This window comes from Grammomys surdaster, unplaced genomic scaffold (assembly GCF_004785775.1).
Source record: "Grammomys surdaster isolate TR1022 unplaced genomic scaffold, NIH_TR_1.0 225, whole genome shotgun sequence".
Lineage (NCBI taxonomy): Eukaryota > Metazoa > Chordata > Mammalia > Rodentia > Muridae > Grammomys > Grammomys surdaster.
In genome coordinates this window covers 4,123,085-4,135,967 of record NW_021604670.1, presented here as the reverse complement: position 1 = coordinate 4,135,967, position 12,883 = coordinate 4,123,085, and the positions used below count along the sequence as shown (strand labels likewise).

The window sequence follows — 12,883 nt, the reverse complement described above, 5'->3', positions numbered from 1 at the left end:
TTTTTTAAAAAAGAGGTACTGAATTGAAATAAGGTCCTCCACTTGAAGGTAAAAAGAGCAGCTGTATATAAAATTAAAACAAGCCCCTCCTCTGCATTTGCTTTCAATAGAAATCTTGGATCACACATGGATTGCTGACAGTAAAGATAGTTCAGCTTTTACCAGGGTTTGTGAGTATTCAAAAGTTTGATCAGTAGACCAAGTGCTGTGTATATCTTTGCTTTATAGATGAAGATTCCTTATTCCAGCCCCATGTTTGATTAATATTCAAGAGGCTGAAGTATGGGTTTATTCATATTTACTTTTTCCTTTAAGTGAAAGTGAGATTACTAAGTTTGCCTCGATTTGTTTATAATGAGAAACAATATGGATCTAACTGAGTTCCTTTCCAGATGGAATTTTTCAGTTTTGGCAGATAGCATCAACTTCCTAAAGAGTACATATATTTCTTACATAATCTATCTTCTCTCAAAAATTATTTTACTACTATGTTTATTTGCTACTAGTCACTGTCCTTGATAATGTAAGAGAAGGAAGGCACCAATAAGAATTAAAGATTGCAGGAAGATGGAATGTCAGAGGAGAGAGAGAAAGATGGTCTGAGAGCAAGTGACTTGGAAGTGGAAAGGAAATCGGTGTCCCTTGAGCATGTCCTTGAGTTTGATAAATGATTAATGTAAAGAACTGGGGACTTGTTTATCTTCCATTTAACATGTGACAGTGTCTAAGTTATATTGCTCTTCATAACAACTGCTGGGGTTGGGAAAGAGGGCCTGAATCTATATGTATAATTACCATTTATAATTATCATTTCATAGCTCCCACCTCCTACTTTTTATATAACAATAGCCCTCCTTGGGGCTTAATTTCAATGGGAAACTATTAACTAGTCTCCAGTTAAGCTAAAGACAAATTAAGGAAAAAACAGTAGTTTGAAGAAAAGAAGCCTAAATATAAGAAAGACTGCATCCCTGTTTAAAGTAGAAATATGAATAACAGAAAACTGGCTTTCCTGACAAATACATTCAACTTCTCTCACCTACCAGTTCTGTGCATAGAAAAAAAAATTGACAAAAGGACACTAGTGTTTGTTTTATTCATTTATGCATGCAATGAACTGTGTTTTCTCCTTGTGGCCGTGTTCACACCTTGATATTGCATTATTCCCATACATTCATGTAACTGTAGCACTTTGTTGAGGATTTTTACATTTGTAAATGCATAAATACCTTTTATGGGTGGAAACTAATAAAGACATTCCATGGAAAATAATAAAGCTGTTCATTTGAATGCAAAAAAAAATACTAAATTCTGTACATTCGGTATGTATGCTTTTTCTCAGTTTGGCAGAGGAGGAAATATTTTTAAAAACATTGCTATATTCAACATGTTGTTTTTTCTTTGTAGATAGCACAGATTACTTGGGAAGTTGAAAATATCTTTAAATGGTAGTTTGCTCCTTAAATAATACAGTTGTTAAATTTTAAAACCTTTAAATAGATAAGCAACATTTGCTTTTCTGACTTTTAAAAATAAAGTGACAAGTGATATCTGGATGTAGGTCTCACTGTGGAATTCATGTGTCATACCCTGAAACATTAAGGTGCACTGTGCTTCTAGCGATTAATGAAGACTATGTGCAAACATCCCATCTAAATTAAGCACAAATTTTAATCAACACTTCTTGATTCATAGTTAAGAAAAAGAATTATCCTCAGCACCTGAACTTGCATTAGATACAGTCTTTTCATGATAATTCAAATTCTGATTAAGTCGTGTTAGGTCTGCCATTCTCTCTGGAGCCTCAGCAGTATTTTGACTTGAGACAGAAAGGGACGAGAGTTTGGGGAGCTTCCAAAAGCATGGAGACAAGTTGGGTGTTGGTAAAATTGCAAAGGAGTGCTTTTCAAAGCTGAAATGCAAAGAATTTAATTGGCTATATTACTGAAGTTTTCTCATAAAAGAACATGTCCCTCCTAGGAATACTTAAAGCCATTGTGGACAGTATTGTTAAGATAAATAAGTCCCTTATACAACCCCTTCTACAGGAGGAGAAGGGGTGACTTGAGCATAATTAAAGGCTCTGCAAACTACTTGTAACTTTTTAAAACAGTGAATGATGCAGCTCGGCTATGCGTGAATCATTATTTAACTTGGCTTGGGAATTCTAAATAGTATTCCTTCTCAAGTGAATTAAAATACTATTGTCTGATTGTTGAGGTTTGGGGAGATTTTTGTGTTCATAATATTGAAAGTATGCTATTTAAATCCTGCATAAGAAGTGCTGATATTATATAACCTGCCCACTACCTTCTTTACTTTCCCTTCTGAAAGGAGTGTATGAGCTTTCTTTTTACAGCTTGAAAAACAGAAAAAGTTATGAAAATATTGGACACTTCTGAGTTTAGATCCTGAGAGCACACAGGAGAATGAGTCAGGAATTAGTACCATGGACAGAGACCAGCCTAGCGGACAGAGTAAAGTTAACAGAGCAAAATTGGCAAAGTATTTTCTGTTCCTCCCGTTGAGACTCGGTTTATAGCTCGTTGGTGAAAGCTTTTATACCACGGATTCGAGGCAGAGACTGTCCTCCATCGAAACAGGTTTGTTTGGAATTAACCTTCCTTTTGTTATAGCCCGGCCATTGTGACAAACCCCAGAGTTAGAGCCTGGATGTGTGTCCTCTTCCTCTATTCCACACCCTTCCCCCACTGCCTGGAGGAGCAATCCTTTCATCAAGGTGTTCTTGCAAAATAAATGCAAATCCCAGTAATCTTGGAAAAGTCTGGCAAGCCTACCTCAGAGTTTTTCATCTTGAAATTTTCCAGTGGGAATAGCAGCAAGAGCTCACCCTTGACTACCCTAGTTCTTTTCTGGGATGCTTTCACTCTCTGGCAAAGTCTTTCGCCCTTGAGTACTAACTCAAGACTGTTTTGCAAAGGACCCTTTATATTGCAAACGCTGGAGCAGGAACAGTGTTTAGTGAGGCAGAAAGCAAGACCACAAACAACCTTTTCACGTCTTTAAATTCATCTACAAAGGGAAAGGCTACAAAATACAATATGCTCGAGGGAAATTCCTCGGGTTTCTGATTTACCTAAAGAGGTATGTGAATCGTGAATTATTTCATATATTTTTTCCAGTAAATCTTGGGAGATGACCCTACATTGTGACCCCCCACACATACATAAACACATACTTGTCTCCCTCTGCCCGGAAAAATTCTTGTATGAGTCATATTCTTCTTTAAGCCCTTTGCTGCCGGTTTCAGACCAAGATCTGTTGCACGTGCCCCTCTGTATTTCAGCCTGCGATCAAAGATCATTAACGGAAACGCTCCCACGAATATCCTCAGACTTTCTTCCGTGGTTCACTCTGTGGGAACTTTTAGGAGGATAAACTCTCGTCTCTGCTAGGGGGAAGGGGAACATCCACGCAAACAGGCGAGGGTAAAAAACTAGAGGTGATACAGGGCAAATCAGAGTCTGGTGTCCGTTTCTTTCAGTGATGCTAACAGCCTTCTCTAAGCTTCCTCTTGCAGCCGATACAGCTCATGCAAAATTAATACAAGTAATTAAAAATAGCAGTTTCCAAAGTTAAAGGAAACCATCTGTCTCAGATGGTAGCAATCAGTCTTTTCACCCGCCCCTTTACCCGGACCTGGGAAGAAACCGTTGCTCTGCTTCCGATGCTCAGAGGCTCTTTCTTATATTGAAGATTTATGTTTCCACTTGTGTGCGATCCACGTCTAATTTGAAATAATAAAGCCGGGCTGACCAACCAGTCAATCACAGCCATCAACTGTGCCCGGCGAGGGCCCTGCCCCCCAGCTCCCTCAGGTCTCCAACCCCCACCCCTTTCCCACTCCCTCCTTCTTTTTTTTTCCTCCCCTTCTCTCTCACAAACACTCACATTTCCCCCACGTGTGTTCAGATCAACCCTTGCCCCACAGAGCAAGCGACAGCACCGGGGCACGGTGACAAAGGCGGAGTTTGTATCTGAAGACTGAGGCCCGGAGAGACCAAGGCTAGTGAAACAGCTGTCTTATCAGCCTGCTGCAGAGATGGAGATGGCTAGAGAGGTCCTCAACAGATAATCGCTTGAATAGGTTTGCAAAGCGCCAAACTTCACGCTTGATAAGCCCAGCCCAATGTAGAGGGCAGCCCGGATCCTGCTCCATTCTGTTTCATCTGGGCTGTGAATTAAGAAATTGAAATTCAGGTGGCAGAGGCAGCCGGCTGCTGATAGACTCCGAAAGCAAACTGACATTAAAATGCTTTCGGCAGGCAGAGAGGGGGCGCATAGAGTGGGATATTGTGGTTTGGTTTGGTTTTGTTTTTTGCTTTTTGTTTTATACCATGTAGGGGGAAATGGAAGGGAAAAGCCCAACAGGTTTTAAAATTATCTGGGAAGGGATGCCGTGAATAGTGGAAAGCGGACACGGTGTTCAGGCATGAAGTTGGTGAGCAAGAGCTAAAGTAACAACTGAAGCCAACCTGGTATGAAAGGGGACTCTAGCTCACAGCAGGGAACAGAGGGCAGAGGGACTGGCTTCCAAATAAACTCCCAAGTTTTTCTTCCATAGTAAGAAAAACACATCAGCCTGGATACCAGACTTTCTAAAGCCAGCTGGTAACCTGGCCTTTGGTCTCTATGTGAAAGGGCCTCCTCCCTGCTCCAGAGAAAACCAGCCTCGCTTTTAGAACAGTTTGAGAAGTCATCAACTACAGTAATGAATCCACTTAGTTATCTGTAGAATAACAGTTGTATTTGGGCCCCCTCCCCCTTTACACAGCTCATTACAATATGAAAATTGGGGAAACTCCACTCCAGATATATGTTGTAACAGATTCCAGCTTTTCAGAGAGCACACGTTATTTCTACACTCCTCTGCCTGCTTATGAGGTTTGAAACGTATTATTTAAATAAACGCTACCTCACAATTTAATATGTGTAAAGACCAACATAAAACCCCTAATGTATTGTCTTGATTCAATAACAGTCTGACACTGGACCCTGTGCTTTGTTTCTTAAGTGTCTTAACTGTAAGCCTATCATGGGTGTCCAGTTATGATGTCTACAAGAGGGCACATTTGCCAGTATTTATGTTCTGTCATAGACACATTATGTAAAGTACCTTCAAGCTACAATGCATAGCTAATTCCAGATTCAGAAAATCAATCTGCTGTTAATTTGTAAAACCCTCAAATGTAGATCAATGTCAGAATACAGATGACTGAAAATATAAAGTATGTTTTAATCACTTTTGAGGTGAAGAAAACCAGGTAAATATGTTAGGAAAAAACCTTAAGATTTTATTACATGTTTTGGTAATTATTAAACTCTTTTCCTCTATGAAAAAGAGTTCTTCTAAACTTGGAAGTGATCTGATTCCTGAGTGAGAAGCAAAGAAATACATTATCAGTCATGGCACTGCACAGACACTTCTGTTAAATGATTTTATATATATATATATATATATATATATATATATATATATATATATATCTTTTATATCATATAACATAAAGAAAAGATATTTGGGGTTTTTTAAGCCAAGTCTGTGCATGAATGATTAAAGGATTTGAAATTTATAGTTATATAAACAATTATTTTTCATATTATGTTTTTCTATAAATTTATAGATCTTTACATAATGGCAATGTATAAACATGCTAAGAAAAATTCTTTTGATAAATCTCTGCATTTCTGCACTATGGTACTAACTTCAATATTCATCTGAACAAGATAGTGCCTTATTTGTCACAAAAAGACAATTTTGAATTACCAGATTTAATGAACATTTATGCTACAATTATTTTTGTTGTTTTTCTTAAGCAAAGTGAAAATATACACACAGCAGAGGCTTTTAACTATTGTTTATTGATACAGGCAAAACTATTTAAAGATAAGAATTTGCATCAAAGCTAAAAGATGCATTTCAAGTTTGTGAGGTGAGACACTCCATGAATTTAAATTATTATAACGTTTTAAAACTAAAAGATAACTTTAATTTTTTTCATTGAATAGAAAAAATGTTTTAGTGTTGAAATTAGTATGAAAACCATTCCTGTCTTATTTTTCCCACTGATTAATAATAGTATGTGTGTGTGTTGTTGTTGTTGCTGCTGCCGCTGCTGTTGTTTCTGAAGGCTAGCAATTCATTATCAGTGATGAAAAGTAGCAAAATAGTCAAGAGTAAAAAATAATTATTTTTAAAGGATTTTTTAGAATCAATTCCTTGTAGGAAATAACATACAGTTAAAGGCTGAGAGTCTTTCTTTAACTCCAGCAGCAGAACTCCATGAAGCTTTTAAAATACCCAAGAGTTGTAATACTTTGGTTTATAACTGATCATGAATCTGTTACCAAAAATATCAGATGGAGCTATCACAGCTTTCTGGTTATACCATTTATCATACGGTAAGTGCCAAATAAATCATGATCCATCCAGTGCCTAAATATTTATCTCTCCTCTTTAACAAAAGGCTCATCTCAATTTGATTCAAGCATCTTTTTGAGTGGCCACCGTGTGCCAGAGTAACAGCACAGGGTTACAGACTGTAAGTGTCTAATGGAAATCAGATTAAGCTTTTAGGAAACCATAGGAAAAGAGAAAATTAGAAAATCTAAATAGCTCAGTAAATGTGTTATGTAAAACACAGTCATGGTATGCTTGTTTGTATTTTACTGGTGCTGTTAAGTCTTCTAAATGTTGGTGTTCTGTAACTTTTTATTATGTTTGTCAACATTTTTTCCTGGAGATAGATATCGTAACAGTACCCTTTTAGGAGCAATAGTTTTTCAAACTGTTAAGGGCTTGAGCCCCGGCTTCAGCACATGTCAATTTGTACTTGACTCTGCCACTATGGAGTCTTGCGTCCACTTATCGCCTTGGTTTCCTGATCTCTAAAGCAATGATAGCAAGAATCAATGTATAGCACTGTGATGTTAAATATAGTCCTGAGCATAGGACAATCAAAACTCCTGCCTGGAAGAAGTGGTCAATACATAATAACTACAACCAGGGGCACATTTATTTTCATAAAGTCAGAATTAGAATTCCTACCTTGCATGTGGTCTCTTAAATATTTTTCATTTGCTCTCGTTAGTGTCTTACCTGATGTATTCTATGATAAATATCTTCTCATATTTCTAATTGTAACCAAGTTTTAAAGGCCCCCAGAAGACATAAAAATCTTCTATCTGCCCTGTTATGTGACTCCAATATATTTCCCAATACAATTTCATGATTCGCTCATAAAAAGTTGTGGGTCTTCAAAAAGGAACTGAGTGTGAGATCACATTTGACTGATATAATAATAAAAACACCTTAGATTTTTATAGTATCTTTTATCACAAAAAGCTCAATGCACTTTTACATATTTATCATGCTAACCCCCAGAGGTGAGAGGGAAATAAATTATGTCTCATTTTCAGGAGCATTGCAGAGGCATGAGGAATTTAGGTAACATTTCTAAGGTTAATAGAAACAGAGAGCAGATTTCCTGAATGCTGATCCTCTTGCAGTTTATTCTCTCTCTGGCACTAATTATGGCTATTGTTACTCTGGTTAGGCTCACATGTTAGTGTTTGGCATTCAGCATAGCTTATAATTCAGTTAATTACTTGATGGAATCACATTTAATCAAATATACACCACTGAAGTTTAGCCAAATTAAAATATTTTGATTTAATGTGGAAACACTCGATTATTCAATTATATATACATATATGTATATGCATATATGATCTATGCTTATTTTCTATTCTTTGTTAATTCCAAAACATGATTTGAAAAGTTAATAGTTATTTATGGCAAGGAAAGAAATTGGATTCAATGCCCTTGTCCCGGCTGTCTCTAGACTCTTTCTATTTTCCATATGTATTTTTATATGCTGTTATTTTTTTTTCCATTTGCATGGACTAATAGGACTTTTACTCTAGTCTATGATTTCTTAGGTAGACTGTGCTTTAAAAATCTATCAAATAAATATCCAAAGGAATATAAAGACAGACTGTATAAACAGCTTTGAATAATAAGGTTTTGTTTGTTTGTTTCTTAGTTTTAAATAAAACAAAGTGGAGAATTGATATCAAGTTGATATGGTAAACTAGACTGTCAGAAGGACAAAAAAAAAAAATAAAACTGTCTTATGGCTCATGGTTTCTCAGTTTCCTTCAGGCTTACTTTGCTATGGATTAATAAAGATACAGAGGTGGATTCTGAGTCATTAATAAGAAGGCAGCAAAAATTTTGCAGCCTGAAAAGAAGAATGGATGTAACTGTCTGAAGGTCTTATTTCACTGTAGGTCACAGTGGAGAGCAGATGCAGCGGTTTTACTTTACCCTTCAGTGGGCATAACTTGATAAGATTGACCCATTCAAGACCAAGCCTAGCCATGTGACTAACAGAGTTCCTGGTGGTGTAATTAACACAAGGAAGAAATGTATGTATATGCATGTATACAGAGTAGCTAATGCTCTTCCTTCCTGCTTTTTCATGCTAATGCTTCTTAAAGATTCACATTGCTCTGATTAAATGAAAAATCTGCTTTTTTTCTTTTTTCTTTTTTTTTTTTTTTGAACAAGCAACATTTTGGGGCCAAGGATATTGTTGCAGTAAAAAATAAAGTCCCATTCCTTCGCTCACTGTCATCCTGGCATCAGAAAATTAGAGAACATGGTTGTTTAAAATATCAGCTTTTATAAACACACATGGGAAATTATAACATAAATGAACGAGATGTACAGACTGTTTAAGGTTTTTGAATAACAAATAGACGTTTTCTTGAATTATTTTGACACAATTTACTGTGAGGATTTTTTTTCTCTTGCTGATATTTCTGGATTCCTCGTGCAGACAATAAAAAGAAAAGCCTTTCTTTTATGTCAGTGCGCATTATTTAACTCATAGAGCACTGGTGTTTTCTGGAATACTAATATTTTCTAGATGCAGAAGGAATACTAACAGAGTCACGTCTCTGTTTTAATCAAAGGATTTGTGAAAGTTCGAGTCTCTTTATAAGATTTGTGTAAAGGGGACAACATTTATAGACATCACAACTGTTCAGCCTCAATTTGAAGAACCTTTATACAAATCTACCATATGTGTGTAGAAGATGGAGAGTGTTGTTTGGAGCAAATGGAAGATGTTTCAGAGTTAACAATGAAAGCACTGTGGTGAAGACCAGGTTACTACCTACAATGTTTGCAGTGGGCTGGAAAGTACAGCTGTGAGGTTGTTTTAGTATGCCTATATCAAAAGCCGGCTATAAGATTCAACTGAGGAAGTACAGATACAACAGTACCCAGACAAGTTAGATGCCATTGACTATGGAAAATCTGGGAAGTGCTGAACAGGAAGGGAAAGAATGAGACCCAAGGCATACACCGAGGTTCATCTGAAATTCAAAACTTCTTGAGATGAAAAGACAGGATCAAAGAAGGACAGAGAGCAGGGAAAGAGTGACAGGTATAGAAGAGGGGCCTATGGCACTACTAAGAATCTGTGTTCTGATGGTCAAATAAGTTACTGGGAAAGTGGCAGGACGCTGAATAAAGAATATGTTTGCAACAAGGAGCCAAAGGTGGTTGTATGAAAGAGAAATAGAGCTGAAGCCTGTGTAGCTGGCAACCAGCTTCACTTTGGATGTCCTTAGGACACCTTTGTGCCTGTGGAGGTCATTAAAAACTTGACTATAAAACCATGAATCGCGGTGTTTACCAAAAATTCCTGGACTTAGAAAAAGGAAACATGAGTATTAGCATTGCTTTTCGTACTGTCTGCTTCCCTTCAGCAAGGCCTTCCACTGAAACCTCATCATGATTCCCATACTAACTTAGCAATAATGGCAACAGTAACATGAGCTATGTGCTAGGTGACTTTAGCTGACACCATTGAGGAAGTTAAGCAATTTTCCCAAGACATACAAATAGAAACAGAAAGTCTGTCTCTAGAACCTAAGTCCTTTTGCACAGTTTAGTACAATACTGCTACTTTATATTTTCTATATGAAATTCAACATCTTTAAAGATAGCACAAATTTCAGGTAACATAACACTTGAAAGAAAGCAAATTATAAGGAATGGATAATATTTAATTAACATGAACGAACAAAAGCTATTTTGTATCGAAAGCAATTATACTCATATGTCTCAGATTCATGATAATTTGTCTATTGCTGACAAATGGAAAGAAACAAAATTGATAACTGCTTTTTAAGAGTGAATCAGAGAAATTACTAGAATTTTGAAAACTATAAGCTTTCCTAGGATGTTCTGAGCCTCAGGTGCTATTGTTTTGAAATTTAAGGAATATTTAGGTTTTTTGTTTGTTTGTTTTAATTTTAAAGAGTCTTCTCCCTGACTTATAAAGCCATTGAAAGGATGGCATATATGTATTGCTTAATTATACATGAGGCTTTTCTTGAAATACCAACCTTATTAAATTTTATATAGAAGATATTCAGTACTACCTTAAACAAAAGGTAATTTGAGCAAGAAGGTACTAGATTTACAATTAATTCTTTCATTACATTTTCTGCATTGTTGTACTTGGAAAAATTCTAAGTAGGCACTATCTTTTACAGAGCAGACAAACAGATACCTTGGGATTTTGACAAGAAATAAAATTAAAAAGGAAGCTTCTGCCCTTATAGCCACCAGGTGGGGGCAGCTGCTATATATGGAGTGGTAAGGTCCAGGAAAATCCTTTAGGACTTTGTTTCTGAGAGAGGTCAGACCTGCAGCCGCGAGCTTTATACTCAAAATAACATTGACAAAGACAAATGTTTAAATTCAATGCAGATGAGAAACAAATATGACAGAGCAATAGAGTCACAATATAAGAAAGTCTGCTCCCCGCTTTCTGAAGAACACATCATGTATAATTATCCAGTCCAGTTAGAACTTACTGAGAATAACTGGAGAAAGAAAAACAACAATTTCCCTCATTTACTGTCTACGTAAATTATGACCAAGGGAAATATCTTTTCTCATTAATTAATCATTTCTTTTACCCATTATTCACTTTCCTACCATAGGTAAAGAATATTATAAAACAAACCTTTACTGACCAGAAAAAACTCCATAAAATGACTTGCTTATATTTCTATAGTGTATAAGTAAACGGAAATCATATTACCCTAAGTAATTATGAGATTGAACAAAAACTGGCTTTCTGACAGGTACCATTTAGTGAATTGCTATTTCAATGCCCTAAACAGTCACCTAAGTTAATTCAATTTTCATACTGTTTAAATATTTTTGTCTTTAAAATCACTCTTCAGAGAATGAAAAAGTGGCTCACAGCCTGTCTTTGTAGGATGATGCAGTATCTCTGACGCAGTTTCTGCTTTATCTCTTATTTCATTGCACTATTTAGAAGTATTCTAAAACCATGGCAGGATTCTGAGCAAAAGCCACAAAAGCATCTTTAAGGAAGGTCGACTAAAGTTGTGATATTGTCCAGCCTGAGAAAAATAATATCAAGAAACAATTTCTAAATAGCAAAAAAACCCTTCTGTAATATGATATAGTTTTAAAGTGCCTTGTTACTATATTAATTTTATAAACTATATCTATACTAATTTTTAAATATGAATTATAAGTCTTTTTAAAATGGCGTTTGTCCTCTGTCATAACAGAGGATAGGAAATGCCCTAGCCTTCATTCATGCACTCATTTCATGAAGAACTGTCTTGAATAATTTTCAACCAAACAGGACTACAGCAATCAATTCTCATCCAATTTATTGGGCATGAGTTAAAGCCAATTAAAAAACCATTTTTGGTGCAATTCAAGGGGAAAAAATGTATAAACTCATGAAAAACAAATTTCAGTCCTAGACATGAGTCATCACTATTTAAAATACTGGTGTCATCCGGAAATCAGAAAATAAAATAGAAAGATCTTAAAGTTGTGCAGTCCACTCTGGAGACTGCATCTATGAGGAATGATTGTTAAGATTTTAATGAGGATTTGATCTGGAAGAAAACTCACGCACTTTCAGCTTTGCCTCCTGAGTAAAGTCAACAGTGAAATTACAGCTGTTTCTTGAATTTGTGAATTAAGAGCTGAGATAAGAAGTGACCTTTATACAAAGAAAGCAAAACAGTTTCAGAATGATTTTAAGGTATCTTTTACCTATTAGACCAGGCCATCTTTCACATGAATACAGTGGTTTTCTTGTAAGGCTATAAAACAAGGCAATTCTATACAATCTGGATATTTTTAGGATAATCAAAGCACCAAAACTGAAGCTCCTGGGTACGAAATTGCAACTATAAAACAGAAGGATGCTTTTTCCATCTGTATATTAAAAGGACTTTTTCAAGTGCAGGGTTGTGGCAGTTAAGCCTCAAGCAGACCTGAATCCTGGTCCTGTGTTTCCCAAGTTCTTACTTTATGACCCAAGTTACCTATTTGTTCTAAGCCTCAGCTTTGTCCATTAGTAGAATGAGTATTAGAAATAAGAGTCACCGTTTTAGGCAAACAGTGAATATACCAAACGAAAAAAGTCCTTGTTCCCTTGCCAGATGTGGTGGTGCACGCCTTTAATCCCAGCACTTGGGAGGCAGAGGCAGGCGGATCTCTGAGTTGGGGGCCGGACTAGTCTATGGAGTGAGTTCCAGGACAGCCAGGGCCACATGAAAAAATCCTATCTCAAATAAATAAATAAGAAGAAAGGAAAGGGGAAAAAGTCTTTGTTTTTTGAAAGTGCCTCCGAGGTCTGTGCATCTATACCTCTTGCTACTTGAGGAGAGGTTTTTCTTTGTCCTGATCTTCACCCTAGCAGATTCTACTGACTAACTGTGAGGTGAGTTCTAAACACATCTGTTTATTTAAAAAGAAAGAAGGGAGGAAGGGAGGGAGGGAGGG

At 36.4% G+C, this 12,883-nt stretch overlaps 1 protein-coding gene across 1 annotated transcript in view; it reads right to left on the bottom strand.

The window, feature by feature from the left end:
- The window catches only part of Elavl2 (ELAV like RNA binding protein 2), a 152,377-nt gene that overhangs the window by 129,967 nt on the left and 9,527 nt on the right, over positions 1 to 12,883 (bottom strand). The window lies entirely within an intron of this gene.